A 26,012-nucleotide genomic window follows, 5' to 3' on the forward strand; every position below is an offset into this window, starting at 1 on the left:
GGGAGAGACACAGGAAGCAGACAGATAAGTGTTTTCAGGAGAGAGAAAAAGAGCAAGCAAGCACACACATAACACATACAAGACTGGCAAATCCATTAAAGTATTTTTTTCACAAAAATACACAGGATACAAACTAATGACGGCTTATAAAGAAGTAACAGAATGTAACCAGTCGACTCAAAGCAGTCTTCTTTGCCAAACCATCTACCCACCCCACTCTCAGGGGATACACTAGTAGTAAAAAGAATGCATTTTCCTCACCTGGAATAAATCACTATCATCATGAGCAAGTTTGAGAGTATCCATTTCTACCTTATCTGGTGGTTAAAAAACAAAACCTCACATATTTGAAACACACACACATACAAAGAAGAAACTAAAAATCACTTTTTCCTTTTCTTTCAGCCTATTTCCCAGGCTTAGAAACCAGGCTTCTGTCAGCATATATTTTTCAAACACCCATTTAAGTGTTTGGTCCTTTAAATATTCCCCAATACACTTGGAATAATGCAGGATTCTAAGATGAATTTTAAGAAATAAGTGAGCATGCATGCTTTCGTGTGTGTGTGTGTGTGTGTGTGTGCACTCTAGATTTGCTTCAAGCTTTAACTTCACCATTTAAAAATGTAAATTTTCCATTATATGGAGATACATACATAACAGATCACTTGTATCTGAAATTAGCCTATTCCACCATTTTCAAATGTGAGGAGCAAAATTTTAAAGCAAGTAATACTTCTGAGTTAGAAAGATGGAGACTACAGTATAATCAAAGAACAAAGAGGCATAAAATTTACACAGCTCATACCTAAGTTTATTGTTCTCCTGGAAAGTTGTGCTTTCATCACAAACGTAGAATATACGGCATCAGCCCCACATCTTAGTATCTATAGGGAAAAAAGTCTTTAAACTGTGTAAGAATCATTTAGGTGAAGGTCCTATGAAAACACCTGCCAAGAAGCTTGAACTATCATATTAAATGGATCACAGGGTTTACAAAGTGCTGCAGACGTTCAAAGGCATTCCTGGCACTGAGTATCACAATCACAGCGAGAAGACTTCACTTCAGGCACATGTCTAGGTCATTTCTCTGAATTGTTTCTTGTCAAATTAAAATGTCAAAAATTATTCTATCAAATGCTGTCCCTAAGGAATGTAGGCTCAACCCAAAGCACAGTTACCAATTAGTAAAGTCGGGCCTCTTAATGGAGAAAAAATTTCTTTTTCTATTGATAACTGAAATTAGCAGGGTCCAGAAAGAAAAGTTTCATCTCAGCAGTTAGTTTAAGTGCTACTGATAGCTATAATCACATGCAGGCTGCAATTCCTTTTGAAAGGCTTTTCAAATGAACAAATACAAAGAAAAAAGAGAAACACAAGTGTTTTCATAGTGAATGACTGCGTAGGATTACTGAGTTATAAAAAGCCAAGGTTAGAGACCCAGATATACATGAGTATTGTGAACTAACAAACCAAAGTCAAATGAAATCCTTGCTCACTCTTTTGACAAGGTCAGTGCACCCATCCCTTAGCACAATAACTGATTGAATTTCAAGTTATAGAAGGTGCTTCAGGAAAATAAAATCCACCACAAATCACTTAATGTTTCTCTATTGCCTCAGATGAGCAAATAAAAACCTCTAAGGAAAACATTTCCTGTTCACTCTGTTGTTTCCCAAAAGCTGCATATCACTCAGACTGCCTTGGGGAAGTGTTCATTCATTAGCAGTGTAAGTGTGCAGACGTAACAGATGTTCTTTGGCAGCCAATCCTACTGTATCTTTATCACTTCAAAGTCCAGATTAATTTACATAATATGATACTTGTCATTTACCCACAGATATAGAAGGCATGTGCACCTACTAGTGCTACTGATTGTCCATGAACTTCCCCCCCAAAAGTCCTAAACCTTGATTTCAAAGGACAAGAAATACATACAAGCAACAGGACAGACAAGCTCACAAAATACAACCATTTACATGAGGCACGCACTTAAGTTATCTAGTCTTACAATTTGGCAAAAGCACTGTATGACCTGTGGCTATTAAAGTAATCAAAAGGTCTGGTTTTAACTATATCAAGAGATAATATTAAAAGCAAAAATTCAATGGTATATATTCCCATCTATATATCCCTTCTGTACTTTTCACCAAAAGCCTCTTTGATTTGAAATATCAAACATTTCCCAGAGTTGTTGCTTTTTAAAGTTTCCATTCCCGGAGACTAAGTTTCTCGGCTTTGTGGCTCAAGCGATGACAAACAGATCATTTCCTATTCACTCCACTTACCTCATCATCAACAAGACTGCTAGAATCCAGTTATGTTAAGAATTATTTTCAACAGCCACCTTCAATTACAAATGTTTGACATGATCACAGACTTCCAATGCTAATCCCCTTTCAAGTTGAAATACCCACACAAGGGCCCTTTGAGACACACAGCATGGCTATTTTCTTTGCTTTGCCTTATCCTGCAAAGCGGCTGAAATACACTTGAATCCTTTCTCTCCACTCCCATCACTACCATCCATCTCTTATGCAAAGTAGCATGCAGACCCACATGCCTTTGTCAAGACAGAAGTCTTGGTTAAGACTGGTTAAAACACTGTTTTTCTAAGTATGCTTCTAAACCTGAAGGCTGTTTAAAGACAGGAAATGAAAATCTTCATGTAATTGACTCTCATTTCCCCAAGTTTTCTGCCTACGGACTATCCTTCCTTAGTTTTCCTAGATTTGCATGATCTGAGTATACTTAATTTTCGGAGCCCTACTGCTAACCACAATTCTGGATGTAGAAACTGTTAGTCTGGTCTATTCAAGAAGAATACCCATCACTTAACCCAAATGGAAAGAAAACCTGAATCTATAAAAAATAATCGTATCAACATACTAAACTACACTTATCTCCCGAAGAGATTTTTTAAATTTCAAAGAATAATACAATTTTCTGGCATATCAAATTCAGGCATTTATGCCAAGAGCATATGTTGAAGTCTTTACTATTTCCAAGTGACAATCAACTTGGGCTTTGAACAAAAAGAGGATGATCTTGCATTAGGTGTAGGTGGATTCATGAAAATCTGCTCCTAACCTGAATTTTCACAAGTCAAATTCCATTTTAAATACATTTTAAATGCAACAAGACAGCTCCCCAGCTAAAGGAACTACAAAGTGAAATTTAACAGTGCAAAAAATTACTTGATAAAGTAATTGGTCATCCCTTCCATTATGAGCTTTTAACTTGTGATTCTGCGTTTAGAATTTGCATAATTGAATTATACTTTTCTTTCCGCCTGCACCATACTTATATGAATCATGGAAACGTGAACCTCCATGTTTTACTGTTAGAAGAAAGAAAGGCCTGTCCCCCTTCACCTAAAGCTAGTTTGTGTTCCTAAGGGAAATGGGAAGAAGTAAAAACCTCCTGCTGAGAAGGACCAAGCAAAAATACAATAATCACTCACTAATTACCCTTGGGACACATCACCTCAGCTAACTGGAAGTGAAATCTGAAAGTGAAGGATTTCAGGATATGTCACCTCCAAATTTGCCACTTTGACAGAATAATTATTTTAAGTTGATTGAAGGAATCTGAGAAACAGCAGGTACAGGAAGGATTCTCTGACCCCCTTCCCCCTTGAGGCAGGTCATGAAACTCTCCTGTCAGAGCTATCTTCCTTGTATCTGAGTAAGGGAGCATCCTTACCTCTGAAAATGGAGGGATGCCAAGAAACCCAATACATGGGCCTTGCCAAGTTTCCACCAATTTACTATACCCAAAGCTCATACGCTTTTTGTCCTATCATGTTTTTCCACAACCATCCACTCTTCCTCAAACCTAGTATCAAAACACTCAGATTTAACCACTTCTTTGGGTCTTCATTCCCTTATAAAGGCTCTTGTGTCACATAAAACTTAAATGAAATAAATGTGCAGGCTTTTCTCTGTTAATCTGTCTTTGTCAGTTTCACTTTCAGACCCAGTCAGGGACTTTAAGAGAGTCAAGGAAAAGTTTTCCCTCCTCTACAAAACCAAGAAATCAATCAAGCTCTACCTTCAAATTCTTTCCTTCCTCGTCATGCCACTATTCTTCTAGAACACTTAACCCAAGGCTCCAGTGAGGTCATATCCACAGGACAGCACACCAGAAGTGGTGGAGAGATCTCTTTCTTCCTCCACATTCTTCACCATATAAAAACTATATCAGGCCAAAGGTAATCCCTCAATGATTATTTCCTATCAGCTGCTAAGATTTCTGGCTCAAAACTGCCTACTTACGTAACAAGGGCGAGTTTACCCCCAAAAGGCCACTCCTCCAGAATGCTTCCTTAAAAAAATGACCAGTTGATGAAATGGTTTCAACTCAGCATTGAGACAAACTTAGTTCATGGTGAATTCTAAAACATTTAAAAGTGGAAAAGGGTGGGAAACTCAAGAAGTGTTGTATCCCACTACCTTAATAACAAACCATTTAAAAGAGTTTGAGGGCCCACACAGAACAAAATCCGGCTAGATTGATCACTGAGCCTCAAGCTCCTTCAGGAACATGAGGTCTTTGAGGGTATTCTGACCCTACTACTGTATTGTGCATGATTTGGAGAAATTCTTTAATGCTAAAAACAGATGAAAATGGATTAATCTGAATATAAACTCAAGTCTTGTTCGGAAGGTTTTTGCTGTTGTCTCCAACTTCTCCAAACGAACAATCAAAGATAAAAGAGTAAGTTAAGAGTGTTAAAAATAGGCAAGTTTATTCCCTTAAGTCAAACATCCCAGAAACGCCTACCATATTTAAACAATAGAGAGGTGAAAAAGCATGTGTGCTGGAAATAGTGTGAGACTGAAGATCAGGTAGCCTGACCCAAGTTCCCATTCCACTAAGTCTTTAATCCCTATTAGCCTGCAGTCCAGCTTCCTCACCTGTAAAATGCAAAGAATACTTAACAACTAGGGGTTTACCATGAGAAACAAATACGGATCGGATCGGATGGGTGCAAAGGTGCTTGAAGGCAGTAGGAAAGCCATGGGATAGTATTACAAAGAAGTCTGAAGTAAAGAATTCAGTAAAATCTACTTTTTTTCACCTATAAGAGAAGGATATCATGATTTAAGTTAGAAATACATAACAGAACACAAAATGATTTACTTATAAAGGACATTTTCTAGGTAAAACTCTGAAGTCGATATTTGAAAGCAAGGTTCCTGATTTTTGACTGAAGTAACCTTTTTGCTACAAACCAGCCACATGAAATTCTTACTGAGAGGACTTCCCAGTTTATGAAATCACATTCTACAAGGCAGTGACGTACTGACAGAGCAAATCAGCAGGAAGAAGTGGTTGTGGTGAGGTAGTGTCCTGGGTAATCACTAAATGATACAAGTATAACTTCCCAAGAAAACTGGTATGAATCTCAACAAAGAACAAATGTGAGAAATCAAATTTATGTGGCAACTAACCTATGAAAGAAAAGGAAAAAAAGATTATTTTACTGCCATACATTATTTCCTAAAATGCAAAAACACCATTCAGAAATGCATCCCCCAAAAAATAATTTACCTGTGACTTAGTTTCAGCTAGTTTTCAGGCTCAAATTAAGCAGAAAAACAATTTTATATGCTTCCATAATCCATGACTGAAATGAAAACAAATGCATGTCACACTTCTGGGCCCTTCTCAGCAAGAATAAAATGGAATGGGGGTGCTAGAACTGTCTGAGACCTTCTGGCTCCATCATTATGGAAATCGATGAAGTCTGAGTCAGGGTTTCCAGAGGAAATATCTATTTTCATCACAGTCCCTCTGGAATAAATGCTTTTCAAAGTGTTCCAATTCTCATTTAAACCACTTTTAAAATTATTAACAACTTCCTTATACCTTCAAATTTTATAGCACTAACAATTTTCAAAGCATTTTCAACCCAAAACTCCAAGTCTGTCTTAGATTATGAACAGCTATCATAGACCATGTTCTTTACCAAATATCCTATTCAGTCCTTTTATCACTGGATGTCACTCTTTCATTTTCAAAGGCATTTCTGTATCTCATGAGAAAACATACCACCGAGCAATATGACTGAGACACTTGGAAACTAATAGTGCTTCAAGCTCCAGAACAGCACATTCAGTGAGAATCTAGGAATAAGAGCAGATGTGATGATATCCTACTGGACATGAAGTGTGGAGGCACTTCTGAATGAAACGGGACTTAAGATTAGCTACTGAGTGGTAGCATTTACAGGGTCTGACACTGTGGTTCTCCAATATGCGTTAGCTTTCTCTAATTGTCACGACAACCCTGCTGTTATCCCATACAACAGCTGAGGAAACTGAGGCACAAAGAGGTTAAGTAATTTGCTGAAATTAATACAACTAGAAGTGGCAGGGTTACAACAGGAACCCACAGTCTGACCTAAGAGCCCAAATTCTTAACCACTATTTTGAGCTGTGTACTATATTCAGCACAATGCAGCCATCTCATTAATTTTCATACTCCTGAGAGGCAGATATTATTATTCTAATTTTGCCAATTAGAAACCAGAAGCTCAGAGAGATGAAGAAACTTGCCCAAAGTCAGACAGCTAATAAGGAGCAGAGCTGAAGTTCAAACTCGAGACCGTAGGATTCTGAAGTCTATGCTCCTGGACTTATCACTAGACATCTCATCTACCAAAGAGGCAGTGACTCCTCCACCTCCACAACCCCTCACCAGTCATCGAGACACTTAGTTCTCCTCCTCTGGCTCTCCCACGCAATACAGACTCTTCAAAGAATCTACTGAATATTTAAGTAATTATCCCCAATACCTCCCAACTTCCTTGAGCACTGCTAGGAGATTACTTTGATGAAGTCCAATTTACCTATTTTTTCTTTTGTTGCTCATGCTTTTGGGGTCATATTAGGAATCCTTTGCCAAATTCAAGGTCATGAAGATTTACTCCTATGGTTTCTTCTAAGAGTTTTACAGTTTTAAGCTTTTACATTCAGGTCTTTGATCCATTCTAAGTTAATTTTGGTATATGCTACAAGGTAAGAGTCAAATTTCATTCTTTTGCATGTGGCTTTCCAGTTGTGCCACCAACATTTGTTGAAAAGACTATTCTTTCCCCATTGAATGATCTTAGCACACTTGCTGAAATCAGTTGGTCAAAGAAGTGAAGGTTTGTCTATGGACTCTCAGCTCTATTCCATTGATTTATATGTCTATCTTTGTACCACATACCATAATTGCTTGAAGTTTTGAAATCAGAAAGTGCAAGTCTTCCACTTTGTTCTTCCTTTTCAAGGCTGTTTTGGCTATTCAGACTCTCTTGCAATTCCATATGAATTTTAGAATTGCCAATTTCTATGAAGAAGTCAGCTGAGATTCTGATAGGGATTGCACTGAATAAGTAGATCAGTTTGGGGATTACTGCCATTTTAATAATGTCTTCCAATCCATGAACTTGTGAGGTCTTTCCATTAATTTAGATCTCCTGAAACTTCTTTCAACAATGTTTTGTAATTTTTAAGGGTAGGTTTTATATTTCTTTTGTTAAATTTATTTTAGTCTTCTGGATGTTATTATAAATGTAATTTTCTTACTTCATTTTTGGATTGTCCGTTATATAGAAATATAATTGTTGTAATTGGCCTTGTATCGTGTAACCTTGCTGAACATTTTAATTAGTTGAGCAAGGTTTTTTTAGGTATATATTTTAGTATTTTCTACATATAAGGTCATATCATCTGTGAACAGAAACAGTCTTACTTCTTCTTTTCCCATCTGGATGTTTTTTATTTTATTTTATTTTATTTTATTTTTTGCCTAACTGCCCTGGCTAGAACCTCCAATACAATGTTGAATAGAAGTGGCCAGAATAGATTATCTTGTTACTGATCTTAGGGAAAAGTATCCAGTCTTTCACCATTAACTATGATGTTAGCTCTAAGTTTCTTCATGTGCTACTTATCTGGTTGAGGAAGTTCTCTTAATCTTTGTTTTTTTGGTGTTATTATAATGAAAAAAAATGTTGGATTCTGTCAACTGCTCTGTGTCTACTAATCATATGAATTTTGGTTTTTATTCTTTGATATGATCTATTACGTTCACAGATTTTTGGATTTGGAACTAACCTTACATTCTTGGGATAAGTCTCACTTGGTCATTGTGTGTTGTTTTATTGGTTGCTAGATTTGGCTTGCTAGTATTTTGTTGAGAATTTTTACATTCATATCCATAACTGATACTGGTCTATAGTTTTCTTGGTCAGGTCTTGGTATCAGGGTAATACTGGCCTCACAGAAGAAGTTCCAAAGTGTTCCTCCTGCATTCTGGAAGAGTAGGTGAGGAATTAATGTGTGGTAGGATTCAGTGGTAAAGCCAACCGAATCTGGTTTTTCTTTGTGGTTAGTTTTTTGATTACTAATTCACTGTGTTTGTATGTTATAGGCCTATTCAAATAATCTATTTCTTCTTGAGTCATTTTCAGTAGTTTGTGTCTTTTCAGGAATTTTTCCATTTCATCTAAGTTACCTAATTTACTGGTATATAATTTTTACATATTATATATAATGTTATATATTTTTATACATTATTAATCCTTTATATAAATTTTTATTTTTGTAAAGTCAGTAGTGATTTCCTCTTTCCATTTCTGATTTTAGTGATTTTAGTCTTTTTTCCTCTTGGTCAGTCTCATTAATAAGTCTCATTAATAAGTTGATACTTTCTAAGAAACAACTTTTGATTTCAAAGTTGAATTTCTCTACTGTTTTTCTCTTCTCTATTTCTGTTATCTTCTCTATGTTCTGTTCTTTATTATTATTTCCTTTCTTCTGCCTGTTTTAAGTTTAGTTTGCTCTTCTTTATTTGTCATATGTGAAAGGCTAGTTTTTGCTTTGAGGTTTCTTTTTTGAATACAGGCATTTACAGTTATAAGTTTTCCTCCTAGCACTCCTTTAGCTGTATCCCATAAAGTTTGGTATGTTATGTCTGTATTTCCATTCAATGTATTTTCTAATTTCCTTTTGGATTTCTTGTTTATTTATGGTTAATTATTTAATATTCAATTTCCATGTATTTGTGAATTTCCCAATTTTCTTTCTAATTTCTAATTTCATTTCATTGTGCTTATGGAACATGCTTTATATTGTTTCTACCCTCTTATATTTTATTTGTTCATCACCATCACTGCTTTAAATTTTGTTTTTATTATGGTAAAGTATTCACAACATATTATCATTTTAACCATTCATAAGTGTACAACTCAGTGACATTAAATACATTCACAATGTTGTTTAACAAACTAGTGTCTATATCCAGAACTTCATCATATCCAACCCAGACTTTATAGCCATTAAAAAATAATAATTTGCCCTACCCCCTTTCCTCCCACCCCTCCTCTTGTTAACCTCTATTCCCCTTTTGTCTTTATGAAGAATGCCTATTCTAAGTACCTTATAGAAGTGGAACCATGCAATATTTATTTGTCCTGTGTCTAGCTTCTTTTCATGTGCTTATTGCTATTTGTATCTCTTCTTTGGAGAAATGTCTATTCAAGTCCTTTACTAATTTTTGAATTGGGCTGTCTTTCTGGTAGAGTTGTGGGAGTTCTGTATGTATAATGCTGGAACAAGCCCTTTCTTCGCTGCTTTGCTAGATCTCTGTAGGTGTTGGCTGCATCCTGGTGGTAAACGTGGAGATCTTCTGGCTGTCATCAAAAATGCCAAAAGCAAACTGCTCTTTGGCAGTTTGTGTGAAGAGGTGTGAATCCACTTTCTCACAAGGCATCCTGGGCTGGAGGGGTATCTCTTCCAGATGTACTTCAGTGAAACCAGATTCAGAGCTTGAGCAGATACACTCCTGCAGGCATGGGCCTAACTCGAACCGGCAGCAGCACAGAAGTATCAATGGGGCCACAGAGCCTGCTGCTGCTGCCTCTGCACAGCTCACCGCTCATCGCTCAATGCTGGATGGGCCCCCTTTGACATCTGGAAATGCTTTCTTTTGACTAGTAATTGCTTGGGATATAAATTTCCATTCTTTACTTTTGTCATTTCTATGTCTCATATTTTAGATATATATTTTTAAACACGAAGAGCAACTTTATAAGATTGTTGTAAGGATGAAATGAGTTAATGTATGAAAGTATTTAAAAGACTGCACCACTCCTCTAACAGAGGCAAATTCCATCCTCTCTGAAAGAAAAACACCTTAAATGCAGGCATCAAGACTTTCTAGAGTTGAGATGCCAGGAAAAATGAACACACAATTCAAAAAAAAAAAAAATCACATAAGGTATGTGCGTAAGTCAGCAGAAGTAACAAAATTTGCTTTTGAACCTGCAGATAGACACGGCTTTAGGAGTTATCACAAGCAGAACATAGTGTCTGTATGCTGACGGTGCACTCCCCAGAGTGTGCGATGGGTACAATGGAGCACAACGAAACTGTGCTTACTCCAGAGAACCTCGTGAGCTCCTTAAGTGGCCACACAACAGGCCAGATGAGCTTGTTGTCCCTATTTTGCTGTGGTAAAGGCCTTCTCTTCCCTGAGCTAACAGAGGCCAAGGTTTAGCTTGAAAGGGGTGGGGTGTGAGGTAAGATGGTGGTATGACCAAAGGGGTAGCCATACTGCACAGCCAAGGACCCTTTTATGAACACTTATTGATTACAAATTATGTGCCAAGCACCATTCTAAGCATTTTGTGGTATATCACCCCATCTCATCTTCACCAAATCCTATGGTAGATAATATTATCATTCCCACTCTAGAGACGAAAAGACCAAAAGATTAAGCGACTTAACTACAGTCACTGTGGCAGTAAGGAATGAAGCTATCCACAGACTGTTTTCTTAACTACAAAAGTTTAGAAAAAGAAACCCACCCATATTCAAAGAACAAATATTCCAATTTACCTGGCATATAAGAATTTCTGATATCTGAGGATACCCAATATGAGAGAAGAGGGCATTTAAGTGGAATCCACTGAAAATAAGAACCACAATTTCACTATAAATAATAGAAACAGATCAGGGGAAGATTTAAATGAAATACTTTGAAAAATAAAATACTGAAGATGGACTTATTTTAGCTTTTATTTAATAAAATACAGGTTTATAAATTATAACTCTATCCTAACTCTTATAAGGAAGGGTAACATATTATTCCTTTTTAAAAAAAATTTTTTTTAAACATTTATTTATTTTTGAGAGAAAGAGAGACAGAATGCGAGCGGGGGTTGAGGGGGGGGGGTGCAGAGAGAGAGGGAGACACAGAATCCAAAGCAGGCTCCAGGCTCTGAGCTGCCAGCAGAGTCCAATGCAAGGCTCAATTCACAAACCATGAGATCATGACCTGAGCTGAAGTCGGACCCTTAACGGACTGAGCCACCCAGGCGCCCCATATTATTCCTTAATGAATGATATCAGCAGCATAATGTAAAAAACTATGCAGACTCACATTACAAGTGCTTGAAAGATAAACTCCACGTCTTGGGTTGAGAAGGGAATATCAAGAGATTATCTCAGAAATGTAGCTTGAGGCCAGCTAATGAAAAACCCAAACTCTTAAAGGAAGTAGAATGGCAACAAGAGACACTGAAGGAAAGAAAGAAATAGTAAAAACATTCCTGAGGGAGAATCGACAGGATTTGAAAGTAGTCTGAATGGAGTATATAGCTGAATTTGTCGATTTTGTACCCAAGGGAATCACTAGCAAAGTAGGGGCTTATAAAAAGAACAAAAACACATGAAGAAACATAGTTTTGGGAGCCAAAGCATGGAATTAAATTTGGTTGAATCTAAGGCACCAGAGTGATACTCAAATGACTGGCCGCTAGCCACTGAAATTTGAGTCCAGATCTCTGGAGAAAATTTTAAACTAAGGATATACATTTAGAACCCACAGATGAAAAGATGAAGCCCCAGAAGAATGGATAGAGAAATTATCAAGGAAAGGAAGATATACAGAGAAGGAAAAGGGAATGAAGAAAATATTTGGAGCACTAAGTTGAAGAGCAAAGAAGAGGTGGAAGGACGCATAGAAAAAAAGAATGATCAGAAACAGAAGTTAGAGTATTTAAAAGAAGTGGGAGAAATATGAGAATATAAACTGAAAAGGAGTCCAAATAAGCTGGACCAAATATTAATTGAAAAATATTGCTTCTATGTAAAAACAAATGAAGGATGCTGTACTTACACTGAATTTTGGAGACAAACTTTCCTCCAAGTTATTAAATTCAACAAGACAGGTACATTTAAATTTTTCCCACTTAACACAGACTTGTCACTTCTCACTAAGGAAAGGTAGCCAGAAGGAGAAAAAAAAAAGCCAGTAAGAAAATGAAGAAGAGTAGAAGCAAACCAAACCTGAAAGATGAAGATGCTCTAAAAGCTCAACATGTTACTGGGAGATTCTCCAGTCAGCTTCCATTATCCACTTCTCATACCCTGCTGCCAAAACCATGAATCAGAAACACATCGAGTCTCAAATCTGAAAATTTAAGCATGGGTCTTTAACATCCTTCCAGTCTTTCTACAGCTAACAAAAATTTATTAAAACAGAAAAAGACCAACTTCTTGGTAGAGATTTTACTTGTTACTTTTCCCACCAAAGTCAAAACCTAAAAGTAGCATTTCATATTTAGAACAAGATACAGGATTTCCTAAAGAGCTTGAGAGGTAAAGGCCCTCCAGTAAGGAAGTTCAGGTAAGAAAGAAAATAGGTACTTGGGTTCCTCTTATATAACCAGTGAATTTTAATTCAAAATAAGCCTAGGACCTGGAAGACAAGGAAATCACTGACTCGTACAAATCAGAGCATATGATTTGAACAGAAATGCACATCTTCAAAATATTTCTTATACGTTGAAGACACTACAGAAGCTTCTTCACATCATATCCCTCCTCAGAGTTTTAGCATTTTGGCCATGCCAACATCTGAATTTGGAGCCAGAGACATACGCAATATATTACTGAGTGTAACTTAAAATAACAAGTAGAACGTGACAATGGCAATGATGACAGTATCACCATTTAAACCACGAAAACTGTATGAATTCAAACCAGTTGGGAACTAGGAGGGGAGTCTATCACACTTCTTGTCATCCCTTATATTCCTAGACTCATGAAAAGCATTCTGCTGAGGAAAAATAAAATGCTTTGAAGAATAAGAGGAATTTTAGGTAAATGGGGTAACTAAGAAAACCTAAAAACCAGTTGAAAACATATCAATCAACTATAAGCTGGTGGCTCATTCACAAGCTCAAATTGCTTACCACTAAGTAACTGAGAAATATACTTATGATCCTTGACTCTGTTAATCCTTCCAATTAAGCTTTAGATTAACATAGTTAACATGTTTGGAAGATTAAATTATACAATATTAGGGCTAATTCAGGTGTTTTAACTACATTGGCCCGAAATTAGATGGGATACACAAAACTTCAGAATCTTAAAAAAAAAAAAAAAAAAAAGCGTGGATCACTATGTTAACCAAAGAACTAGACAATACTCTGTCTCATGAAAGCTAAAATGCTGGCAAAATAAGATCCTGAGGACTTTCTAGGCAATATCATGCTTCTCTGTCTCTCAATTCCCTCGGACTATAATGAGGCAAAGCAAATTCTTAAAGGAACATATCTTCTGTGCAAAAAAAAAGATGCTGTTAACTATGAAGGAGCAGAGGAAAATGTGGCATGAATGGAAAGGTACACATCTTCCAGCCTTCATTCTACTACCGATTTCCTAATATCCTCCCCTCTCAACCCGAGGTCACTCTTCCTAATGCCAGGGGTGAGTCATTTAGGGCAGCAAGAATTTCTGCATTTCCCGTATCAGTAAAAGGGCCAAGATGTACCTCTTCCACCCATTTCCTTAATCGTAGACTCAAACGCGAAATAAGTTGCATGCACTGCTCATTCCCCACATAAACTAAGCTATCTGTCTTCAGGAGACCTCTGTAGCCCTGTAGCACTGTGTTGACAGTGAGAAAGGCCATTACTAACCTCCTCTGTGTCAGGTTTACCGTTGGTTTCTTACACTTGACAGGCCAAAGACTTTAGGTTCAATAAATTGCCAAGACCAGGTGTGGCTTGAAATTTATTTTCCTGCCATATAGGAATAAAAAGTTAAGCAGGTTAAGTGCAAACAAAATTATAGAATATCAAGAGAATATGCTATTTTTAGAGCACTTTAATACTATACAAATACATTTTAACAAATACTAATTATAAAAAGCTTTTATTACAATGATTTTAAAAGCCTTCTGTAAGTCAGGATGAAGTAATTTGAAAACAAAGTATAAATTTGAAAGTAAACTTCATTTTCTAAAACATTCTGTGATTTTTATTTTTCACTGTTTAGATTAAGATAAGTTCTATGGTAAAGATGATAGGAAAAGATCCGCAGATAATCCTTATGATTATATCTAAAAAGCAAAATGCTTTTATATATTTTTTCTCAAGTAGAGAGAAACATCCAACAAACGTTTGAAACAAAGAAGGAAGCAGTTTTGAAAATGAGCCACGAGAAGTTCTACCGCCATATATTTAGCCCAGAACAGAGACAACAGCCTCTAAACTATGCATTTACAGGAAAATAAATACTCCACAATACATATGGCAGACCTTGTTTGAGTCCTGTTTCCTTTGTTTTCCTTCAGACTCAGCTTCCTGCATTATTATGTTGAAAAGCTTTTTCTCAGATGGCTCAGTAAAGAATAAACAGGCTGTAAAGTTAAACTGGGTAAACTGTTTCTGAATAAGATACTGACTTTGCCTTTTATTCTCTCTTTCACTGAGGTTTGATGAATCTTATCTGGCCACCCTTTTCAATCTCCTTATAACCAAGGTGAGTGCCTCTTCAACTCTAGCACCACTTTGGACTAAAGACTCCCCAACCCAAAGAAAAATACCAAAATGAACCATCTTGGGAGGAGCATAGTTGAAAATGAGGTTGTTCCTCTCGTTTACTGGCTTCTCTGGCTAACTACTGCCACCCAACCACTACTACCCCAGCCACCACCACCATGATCAGTGCCCCCCCCCCCCGCCCACACACACAAAAGACTTGAAACAACTCCTTTAAATTTCTTTTAGTGCAGCAAGCAATAGCTTGTAAAAGGATGCAAACCAGCTGAAACATTTGACAGACAGTGTTAAATACCAGGGAATTCCTATCAACCATTTTACTTTAAAAGGTACTTTGATGTTGGCTATCTTTCATGTACCTCTTTCATGGCACATTAATAAAGAAAACGAAGCCGAAGTAAATCAAGTCCCAAGGTCACATCTAGAATTACAGCACTGTAGGTACCTGATGAAATACGGATTAATGCTGCATGAGTAGTGAATAAATAAAAGCACCTCCACCACCAATCAGGCAAGTTTTACAAGTGCTTCTGAACTTTATTCTGCAACTAGACCTGAGACATCTTTAATCCCCCATGCCCCTGAAACCTAATTATCATAATGTGAACCCAAATGTTAGGGTCCCTTCAAAATGCAAGTGCTGTGAAGCAGAAAAGTAATGGGAATTAAGCTGGGTGTAACCTTAGAAATGTATGGATGTGGGGGAACTTGAAAGTGGTATTTCAATAAGTTAGAAGAGCATAATACAAAGATTTAGCCACATAAAATATATTAGACTCAAAAGGTTCCTCCTTCAAAAAACAAACACAAAACAAAAATAATATAAAACACAAATAAAGATGGATTCAAAAACTATTTGCAAGTACCGGTTTCTGGTCGCAGAATCTTCAAGTCCTATGTAATCAAATGAAAAGGATCTCAACAACAAAGAATTCTAGCAATCTTGCATTCTCCTAATGCAACTGAAATGAGACACACATCACAGTGATTCTGTACAAACTGAACATTCCTAATTAAAAAAAAAACTTAAATATTCCCAAATAATCAATTGAACATGTTTTTGTTGTTGTTGTTTTTAATGTCAGCCAAAAGTGAGAGAAAACAGCTCTTTAATGCCAAAGAGGAAAATATGAATCAGAATGGGCCAAAGAGTTAAAAATCTCAAGGTAAAACTCTATCCATTCATAATTTGTTAATAATGTGATCTTATTCCTTACACATCTAATTTATTGAGGGACTATGATAAAAAACAAGACTTAAAATTACAGAATATAAATACATTCATTTTGTATTTACTACACAGCTATGTTCACTACAACACAGAATTCAGAGTAAATCAAGACGGCTCTGGGCCCTAATCACAGAGACATTTAGCATCCCAAAAGATCTATACTACAACCCTATAATAGGGTTCCTACCTTTACCAAGTACACCATTTACGGAGAGGTCTGTGAATAATTATTTCATTTACATTTATAAACATTAGAATCTTAAAAACTCTTCTATGCAACTGATGTCTCTATGACAGAAAATACGATTTATCTGATGTATACACTTTAATAACAGAACTATGTACATATGAAAATGGTAAAACCCACTCCACTTTTACGATCACAGTAAAATGTCAGTTTGGAAGAGAATCTAGGAGTGTAAGAGTATACATGCACAAACTCAGATGGAGAAAAAAATAAAACAATTGCTTAAAATAAGGTGTTGTTCCTTCTATTTCTAAAGGTTATCAAAAATACTCACAAAGTCCCAAAGTTCATCACTTATTACCTTAAAGCTGAACACATTATTGTTTTAATTTACATTTTTAGGTTCTGTTATAGCAAATACACTTGTCTAAACAGAACATCTGTTTTGGTTATAATACACTGTATCTTTGGCAAGAACTTATAATAAAACTAACAAAAACAATCAAAAATCTTTATTGGATCTGGCAACAAAAGCAGATTTGTAACCAAAAACCTTAAGAGGAGAAATGACCATCACTGGGCTCTTGGCCAGTTCTAATCTAAGTCAATAAACAAAGATCTGCAAGAAGTGCTACAGCTAAGGGGGGTGGATGTACCTCCTGCAGATACTTAGATCGGACTTAGGGATACAGAAACACATGGGTTACAAAGCTAGTAAAAAATATTTTATTTTCATCAAAAACTGTCAAACTGAATCTGAATCCAAATAGTATTTTAAAACCACACACACACATCCACATCCACCCATAATGACTCATTCCTTATGTTTCCTCTCCAACTAGCTCACTGAAATGGTCATTTAAATATGTATTTTTTAAAAGTACTCTGGCCACTTCAACAAAATGAACATAATTCATATGAGTTGTAAAATAATTTTTCTTTAAAATTTACTTACTGTCACAAGCATCCCAGAAAGGAAGCCTTTATAAACAAGAGTCCAGTGTTTATGACAGTCACAGAAACTGTCATATCAATCAATAGGTGAGAGAAGTAACAATCAATAGGTGAAGGGCAGGGCACCTGGGTGGCTTGGTTAAGTATCTGACTCTTGATTTTGGCTGAGGTCATGATTCCAGCCTCGTGGGATAGAGCCCTGCATCAGAGCTCCATGCTGAGTGTGGAGCCTGCTTAAGATTTTCTCCCTCTCGCTCTCTTTCTTTCTCCCTCCCTCTCCCCCCTCAAAGGCTAGCGCGCTCTCTCTCTCTCTCTCTCTAAAGAATAAAAAAAAAAAATTATATAAAAAAATAGGTGAAGGGCAATAAAATCCTAGAATATCACAGTACATTTTCTCAAGCCACCAGTGTAGAGAGAAGTGAGACAAATATTCTATCACTCTAACTTGTCATTAAGCATAATAATCAAACTAATATCCAAAAAACACTTTTAGGCTCTCCCAAGTTTCAAGACTAAGTCATGGCCTTTATCACTGCTATAAACTGAAGATGGAGAAGACCATATTTTTAAATACAAACAAACTGCTTTTACACTCCACATGGAAAGCAGAAATTATTGCACTAGTCAAAAGTAAATAATAGCAATTGGAGTGCCTGGGTGGCTCAGTTGGTTGAGTGTCCAACTTCAGTTCAGGTCATGATCTCATGGTTTGTGAGTCTGAGCCCCACGTTGGGCTCTGTGATGACAGCTCAGATCCTGGAGCCTATTTCGGATTTTCTGTCTCCCTCTCTCTCTCTGCCCCTCCCCTGCTCGTGCTCTGTGTCTCTCTCTCTCTCTCTCTCTCTCTCTCTCTCTCTCAAAAATAAATAAACATTAAAAAAGATAAGTAAATAACAGCAACCACAGCAGTTTCTCCTCCATATAAAATAACTTCAACTTCACAAGATAATGAGCTTTACATAGCTAGATAATCTTAAGCCACATAACTAAGCTTATTGATTTGACAGAAAGCAAATATCCTTAAACCAAAACAAAACAAAAAAATAGGTCCAGGTGGTTCAGGGTGTCTGCTACACGTTATTCTGACAGAATCCTCAACGGTCAGATTTGAAGGAAACTTTAAAATCATCCCATTGACGGGGCGCCTGGGAGGCTCAGTCGGTTAAGTGGCCGACTTCGGCTCAGGTCATGATCTCACGGTCCATGAGTTCGAGCCCCGTGTCGGGCTCTGTGCTGACAGCCCAGAGCCTGGAGCCTGTTTCAGATTCTGTGTCTCCCTCTCTCTGACCCTCCCCTGTTCATGCTCTGTCTCTCCCTGTCTCAAAAATAAATAAAACGTTAAAAAAAAATAAATTAAAAAAAAAAATCATCCCATCGAAATCTCTACTGAAAATTCCTTCGGGCATCACAAAAGTCACTTGTCCCTGTTCCAGTTCATCTTGTTAGATTAGGTTCGACAACTGAAGTGTTTCAAAAACTTTTTTGATCCTGATTCTAATATACCTCAATATCCACAAACTTGAAAACCTTGACTAAATCAGTGAGTAGAATGTTAATACAATGTCTGTGGCAAGCTGCTAGAGACCTCACACCAGACATCAATTCAGTAGCTAATCAGTTCCTTTTGGGAGCCACGTAACCAAATCTCTATTTCTCTAGTTCCTCCATAAAAGTATCAAGAGACTATTCAAAGCTGTGCTGAGATCTAGCTGTGTCTACCAGTTCTACCCTTCCACACAGAAAATGAAACCGGATAAAGCCAAAATGTTTTATTTATAAGCAACACACACTGATTTCCAGTGGATATACTCTATTGTCCCTTCCTAAGTGCACATAAACCATCCTTTTCTGATTTCATAATGGCCTTGCCTGACCAAGATCACACTCAACAGTCATTTGCATTATCTATCTGAATTCTCCTTTGGAACATTAAAACAACATCTGCCTCTCTCTAAGCTTCCACAGTTTCTCAATAATTAACCAACGGTGGAACCAAAATTTTATTCCCAAGTCCACCCAGAGCTCTAGGAAATATTTCATCTGAGCTGAAAGATGAAATAAGAAATGTGAACTCTCTTCCTGATGCCCTATTTTAGTTACATTTTGGTTTTCGTTGGTGATCCTTATCCTATCTTGTCAGCCGCAAATCATTCTAACCTGCCAATCAAAAGAGGAGGTAAATAACTCTACTTTCTCATAGCCCCTGATGAGGAGGTGATATAATCTACAAGCAGTGGGATCTCTTGTCTCACTCTTTTTCCTAAGATAATCATTATAAATCTTTTCTGATACACTTAACGTTTGTGGGGAGGTAGTAAACAGAGGGATTCAGGCCTGAAGCTTTAGTCTTCCTGTACTATTTTTGGCAGATTGGTGATTCTTCTGCTACACACTCTTGGTTACTTACACTTTTTTCAGCTTTGTATTTGTCCTTTTGAAATATACAATGGACTCGCGCTCGCTTCCACAGCACATATACTGAAACATACAATGGACTCAAAACCTGCAGCCAACACACATAAATTGATTTAGTTCCCAGTCTTTTACTGGTGGTAAAGCCCCTGGAAGTCAACATGCACTATTCGGAACATGATGGAATACATGATTTTAAATCATATGATTAAACACACAGGGCTAAATCAAATACTAGATACTGGCAGATATCAAAAAATTAAGAAAAATGTGTAAGTGTAAAATTAAAATTGATCCAAACTTCATTTGGCAAAGAACCATTCTTGTGTAATGTAATTTACAGCCTTCTTCTAGAAAAGAACAAAAAAAAAATTCTTCATAGAATGCCTCAGCAATGTTCTGCTATATTTTTATAGGTCTAAGACTTAGCAAACCAGTCACCCAACCTATTTTGTTTGTTTTCTAGTGTAATTATCCTATCTTCTCTTTTTCTATAGTATTTTGTTACCAAGACTGAATCTCTAAATTGGCCTACTAGAAGCCTTTACCTTTGCAAGAAGATTATCAAAAAATTCACCTACGTAAATGTAGCGTTTGGAAAGTTTTGACACAAGGAAGTTTAACTAAGAAAATTCTAGGGGCGCCTGGGTGGCGCAGTCGGTTAAGCGTCCGACTTCAGCCAGGTCACGATCTTGCGGTCCGTGAGTTCGAGCCCCGCGTCAGGCTCTGGGCTGATGGCTCGGATCCTGGAGCCTGTTTCCAATTCTGTGTCTCCCTCTCTCTCTGCCCCTCCCCCGTTCATGCTCTGTCTCTCTCTGTTCCTAAAATAAAAACGTTGAAAAAAAAAAATTTAAAAAAAAAAAAAAAAAAAAAAAAAAAGAAAATTCTATCCATTAATTTAACTTCTTCCAGAAGATTTGGAAAGGATCGTAGTTCATAATTTTAGTGGTAGAGCATATTAGTCCAGCTTACATTTCCCAATGTGTAGAGGGTTGTAACCCTATTTTCTTTCCTTAAGAGGATCTTTTGCAATATTATAGAATAATCTGAATTACATATCTAAGAGTTTCCCAACTTCTCATTAAGGATTCCTACAATCTTCTTATCTCTTTGCATTTATAAAAAAAATTCTTAATGTTTATTTATTTTTCAGAGAGAGAGAGAGACACAGAGTGTGAATGGGGGAGGGGCAGAGAGCAAGGGAGACACAGAATCTGAAGCAGGCTCCAGGCTCTGAGCTGTCAGCCCAGAGCCAGATGCGGGGCTCGAATTCAAGGACCATGAGATCATGACCTGAGCCGAAGTTGGCCACTTAACCGACTGAGCCACCCAGGCACCCCTGAAAGAGAACATTTCTTGAAGAAGACTGTTGGAATGCTGTGGCTTTTCTCCTGCTGCCTGAAAATCTGAAAATCTCACGGAGAGGAGTGTCTCACTCCCCCTGTGCTAGGTGAGAGGGGCCTCCCTGGGTCCAATATGTGAGTGTGACATTAGAAAGAGAACAGATGCAAACACAAGCACAGGGGTAGGCGAGGGGATGCAAGGGGAGAGAAAGAGACAGAGAGAGAATAACAAAGGCAGAGAGCTGTACCAGGGATAAGTTGCTGATCCCCCTTTTAGAGGAGACAAGGATGTATGAACCAAACAGGCCTGTAGAAGGAAGTGTTGGGGGGTGGGGTGCTCTAAAGAGATTCTGTCCAAGAGGACGGAGTAGCAAAGTGATTCAGACAGCAGTCTGCCTAAAACCCAGGACTGAAGAAGGGGGGTCAGGGTCAGCCTGAGAATATTATCTGCCAAGTCACAGCAATGACATTTCAAAGATCCTATTGGGGAAGATCTCAGGTAACAAAAATAAAAGTCAAGTTTTTAAAAAACACCCCATATTAATTACCAACTGCATGTGCGCCACCCAGAGGGCCCTATGCTCAAACTGCAACTGTCACCACTGTGTAGACTATTCACTTCTTCCCAACTCTGAACACTATACTTAAAGGAATCAGAAAATTCAGCTAGTGGGTTGAGAAGAAAGAAAACAATAACAAGGAAGGAAGAGAGAGGAAGCTAACCATGCCCCCTGCAAACCCCTAGGGTGAAGTGGTGTTTCCCAGAGTGAAACAGACATGACATGGAATTTAATGCCTATCAAGCTTGGAGGCTTGATTATTACACTAAAGAAGATATTTCAATTACTGAAGTGAGACTGTTCTCAGGACTAAAAGGGACTGACAGAGTTGAGACCTGTCTATTATTTCAGCCAGGGATGAAAGAACTACTCCAAACATGAGTTGAGTGGGCATGGGAGGGAAAGAAGTAGTTGTTTTCTTCTTGCACCTTTACTGAGTCTATCTCATTCGATGACACGTTTACACGTGATAAATACTTGTGGAATGAATACACAAATAAAATATATAAAAATATTGATACCATTCTTGGTGAGATTACACATTATTTTTATTTTCCTCTTTGTATTTTCCTGGATTTTTCAAAATCTCTTTTAAGCATGCTTCAAAATATATACATATATATATTTAATTGCCAGAGAACAATGTCACACACGTTTCAGTAGGCATTCATACCCAGAGTAAACAAATAAAAGAAATAAGTAATTCTTAATTCAAAAGTGTAAACTGAGATGATTAAAAATGATCACTGAATTTTACCTTATGTTTTATGTCTTTCATGTCTGAAAACACCAAATTTTAAATTTAAAGTAGATTAAAAACAGAAAAGCAGGTGGAGGGGAGGCAAACAAAAATAGAAAATCAAGTTATAACCTTGTTTGCCAGTAATATGGAAGATCAGTCTCCTGGACCGATATTTTATTGAAAACAACAAAAAGTCCTAGATGTAATACATTTTCTTATTTAAAAAGTAAATTGGCAAGAAAGAAATACTCAAGCTAAAAAAAAGTGAAGTGAATGTGGGAACCTTGATTTCTGAAGCTGACATTCACCTGAGGGCAGGTGCTCAACCAGGTGAATTTTATTTTCCATCTTCAAAGTCTCACAGAGCTTCACACAACTAGAGGATTAAAATATAAAACCCAGGGTCCACCTACAGTATATGTTAAGAAAAGACTCCCCCAACTACCCTTACACATATATAACCCCCAGGTTAAACCCCCAGTATATATATATAATCCTCAAGGGTAAACCCCCAGTATAAGGGTCAAAGAAAAATAAGCTCACTAAACCCTACCCCCTGGATACTGTGCTAAAAAATGGACTATCTCAACCCTTGTCATAGGGGGAATCTCTGATGAGAACATGGAACAATAAGTCATCTCTCTAGTGTGGAGCCTAAATTCACAATACCTAGGTAGCCAGAAAAAAAATCTCAACCTGAGAATTTAAGTGATTCCAAACCAGTGGTGTCTACAGGAGCCTGACAGAAGTAAGTACAAATCCTCATTGAAGCATCTCCCCATCAATGCAGGCCTCGATGAATTCCCACAGATAAAGTTCCATGAAAATAGAAGTTTTCAATATAAATTAACCGAACAGAAAAGGAAACAAAACAGCAGAACCAGCAGTAAAAACATCAGAAATAGACTTTCAAGGATTGTCATTACTAGAATTATCACAGACTATAAAATAACAATGGTTAGTATGATTAAGGAAGTAAAAGATAGATTTGAAAATATATTCAGGAATGACAAAAGACTATAAGAATGATCAAGCAGGTTTGAAAAAATACTGAGCTTCTAGAAATGAAAAATAGAACTGACAATAAAAATTACTACAGACGACAGCCACACTTGTGGTGAGCATAGTATAATGTACAGAGTTGTTGAATCACTACATCCTACACCTGAAACTAATGTAACATCATGTGTCAACTACACTAAAATAAAATAAAAAATTACATGAATGGATGTCAATTCTCCACAAATTAAATTGTAGAGCCAACTTAATCCCAATCAAAACCCCAGCAGGACCATTTGTAGAAAATGAAAAGCTAATTCTACAGTTTATGTAGAAGAACAAAGGCCCTACGATAGCCAAAACAATTTTTAAAAAGAACAAAAGTGAAGGACTTACACTATCTAATTTCATGACTTGTTAGTGTTAAGATATATAGATCAATTAAACAATAGACTCCAGAAATACATTCACAGGTGTATGGTGAGCTGATTTCCAAGAAGGATGCCGAAGCGGTTCAATGGGGAAAGGAAAACCTTTCACAAATGGTACTGGAATAGTTCATAGTCATAGGCAAAAAAACAGAACTTTATACCATGTATAAAAATTAACTTTAAACAGGTTATGGACAAATCCCATACTACCCATGCCTGGAAATAAATACTGAAATTATGGCTGATAAGTTTTCACTAACAGGTTTAAAACTAAAGATACATCAAAGATTAAAAATAATCAATTGCCAAACAAAAGGAAGTGACTAAAATAAGGTGAAACCAAACAAGAGAATTAAAGACATAAAAGGAGAAAGAGAAGGAGGAGAAAAATGAGGAAGGAGAAAGAAAGTAGGAGGGAGAAGACAGGAGGAAAAGAAAGAAATCAGATGGCTCTGTTTACAAAATACTACAGCTGGTCACAAAGGCCTTAAGAAAGAAAGGGAAAAATCAGCATCCATTCTTCTTTCAAAACTACTCTCAAGCTAATTTACAGCCTTCAACTCTTTGTTTTTGTTACCTAAGCTGATTAAGGTTCTCTGGTTAATTTTTAGTTTCTTTCTTAAAGAATAAAGCTTTAAAGCAACCATATAAGTAACTGAGAAAATAATGAGGCTTTATGTCTTCACGAAGAAAAGTCAAAAGACTTAAAGAAAAATTAAGGAAATAAAAACTTGCATTTTAAAAAAAAAAACCTTGATATTCTTGGATATAGGAGAGGTTTAGGAAGATGGTGGCATAGGAGGACACTGGGCTCACCGCGTCCTGCTGATCACTTAGATTCCACCTACACCTGCCTAAATAACCCAGAAAACCTCCAGAAGACTAGCAGAACGGATTCTCCGGATATAAGAGAGGTTCATATTTTCTACAAATACTAATAAGCTTTTTAATATTCTAGACTCAAGAATAATAAAAAACTCAAAAGCCATTAAGAAAAAAGACAGATACATCTTAAAAAATAAAATTCAGAATTCTATATGAAATAAGGTTTAAATTCTTAAATTTAAACACAAAATGGAGAAAACTACTTGTATAATTTGCAAAAATTGGGACAAATCAGGGGCGCCTGGGTGGCTAAGTCGGTTAAGTGTCCAACTTCAGCTCAGGTCACGATCTTGCAGTCCATGAGTTCGAGCCCCGCGTCGAGCTCTGTGCTGATAGCTCAGAGTCTGGAGCCTGTTTCAGATTCTGTGTCCCCCTTCTCTCTCTGCCCCTCCCCCACTTATGCTGTCTCACTTTGTCTCTCAAAAAATTAGGACAAATCAATCAATAATTAATATATAAAAACATGTATAAAACATTATGAACAAGATGAAAACCTCCAAAAGAAAAAAAAATGAGCAAAGGACACATGCCACCCACACATACACAAAAAAATCCAGAAATGGCCAGTGAACATACAAAAATATATTTGACTTCATTAATAACACAAGTATATGCTAAATACTGTTCTAAGCAGTTTATATATATATTACATATACATTTATATTTATTATTATTTAACCATCACAACAATTCTGTAAAATGGGTACTATTATCATCTCCTTTTATGGATGATGAAACTGAAAGGTTAGGTAATTTGTCCAAACTCACACAAGTAGTTAATAAGCAGTGATGCTGGGATTTCAACTATGTAATTAAAACAAAAATGACAGAGCAAGCATGCACTGTACTAATACCCAAGGTCCCCGGAAAATGGGAATAGACACCCTAGGTAAGAGTATCAATTGGCAGAGTCACTCTAAAAGACAGCATGGCAATGAAGTTCAAAAGCCCTACAAATATTTGAAAATTTTCTCAAGCAATAATTCATACCACCCAAGACAGTGATTACATGGAGTGGAGGCACTCCACGGAAAAACACATAAGGAGCCTAAAAGCTGGGAACAAGGACATTCACTTTACTCATCTTTAAACTGTATACAGAGGTTCTATATTCTCTGGATATATTTCACAATAAGAAATCCTTTCTTTCCTTACCATTTTATCTGGACCTTTATATGGACTTGTGACATAAATGTTTTTAAGTAATGACATCCCAAATTAGCCAACATAATGAGAAGAAGGAAAAATAGCAGGGAAATAATCTCAGTAATAGACTCAGTTTGGTAATTAAGCATATTTCAGTTTAGGAGTACTGGTCAGGTACATCTTTAAACCTATACTCCATTTCTTAGAATGTATTGTAAAGAAATAAAGGATGTATAGAGATCTAAGCACAAAAACATTTATTATAGCTTTACTG

At 36.8% G+C, this 26,012-nt stretch overlaps 1 protein-coding gene across 4 annotated transcripts in view; it reads right to left on the bottom strand.

Moving 5' to 3' along the window:
* Positions 1-26,012, bottom strand: part of SRBD1 (S1 RNA binding domain 1) — a 201,828-nt gene that overhangs the window by 114,581 nt on the left and 61,235 nt on the right. The window lies entirely within an intron of this gene.

The sequence above is a fragment of the Prionailurus bengalensis genome, chromosome A3 (assembly GCF_016509475.1).
Source record: "Prionailurus bengalensis isolate Pbe53 chromosome A3, Fcat_Pben_1.1_paternal_pri, whole genome shotgun sequence".
In the NCBI taxonomy this organism is placed as follows: domain Eukaryota; kingdom Metazoa; phylum Chordata; class Mammalia; order Carnivora; family Felidae; genus Prionailurus; species Prionailurus bengalensis.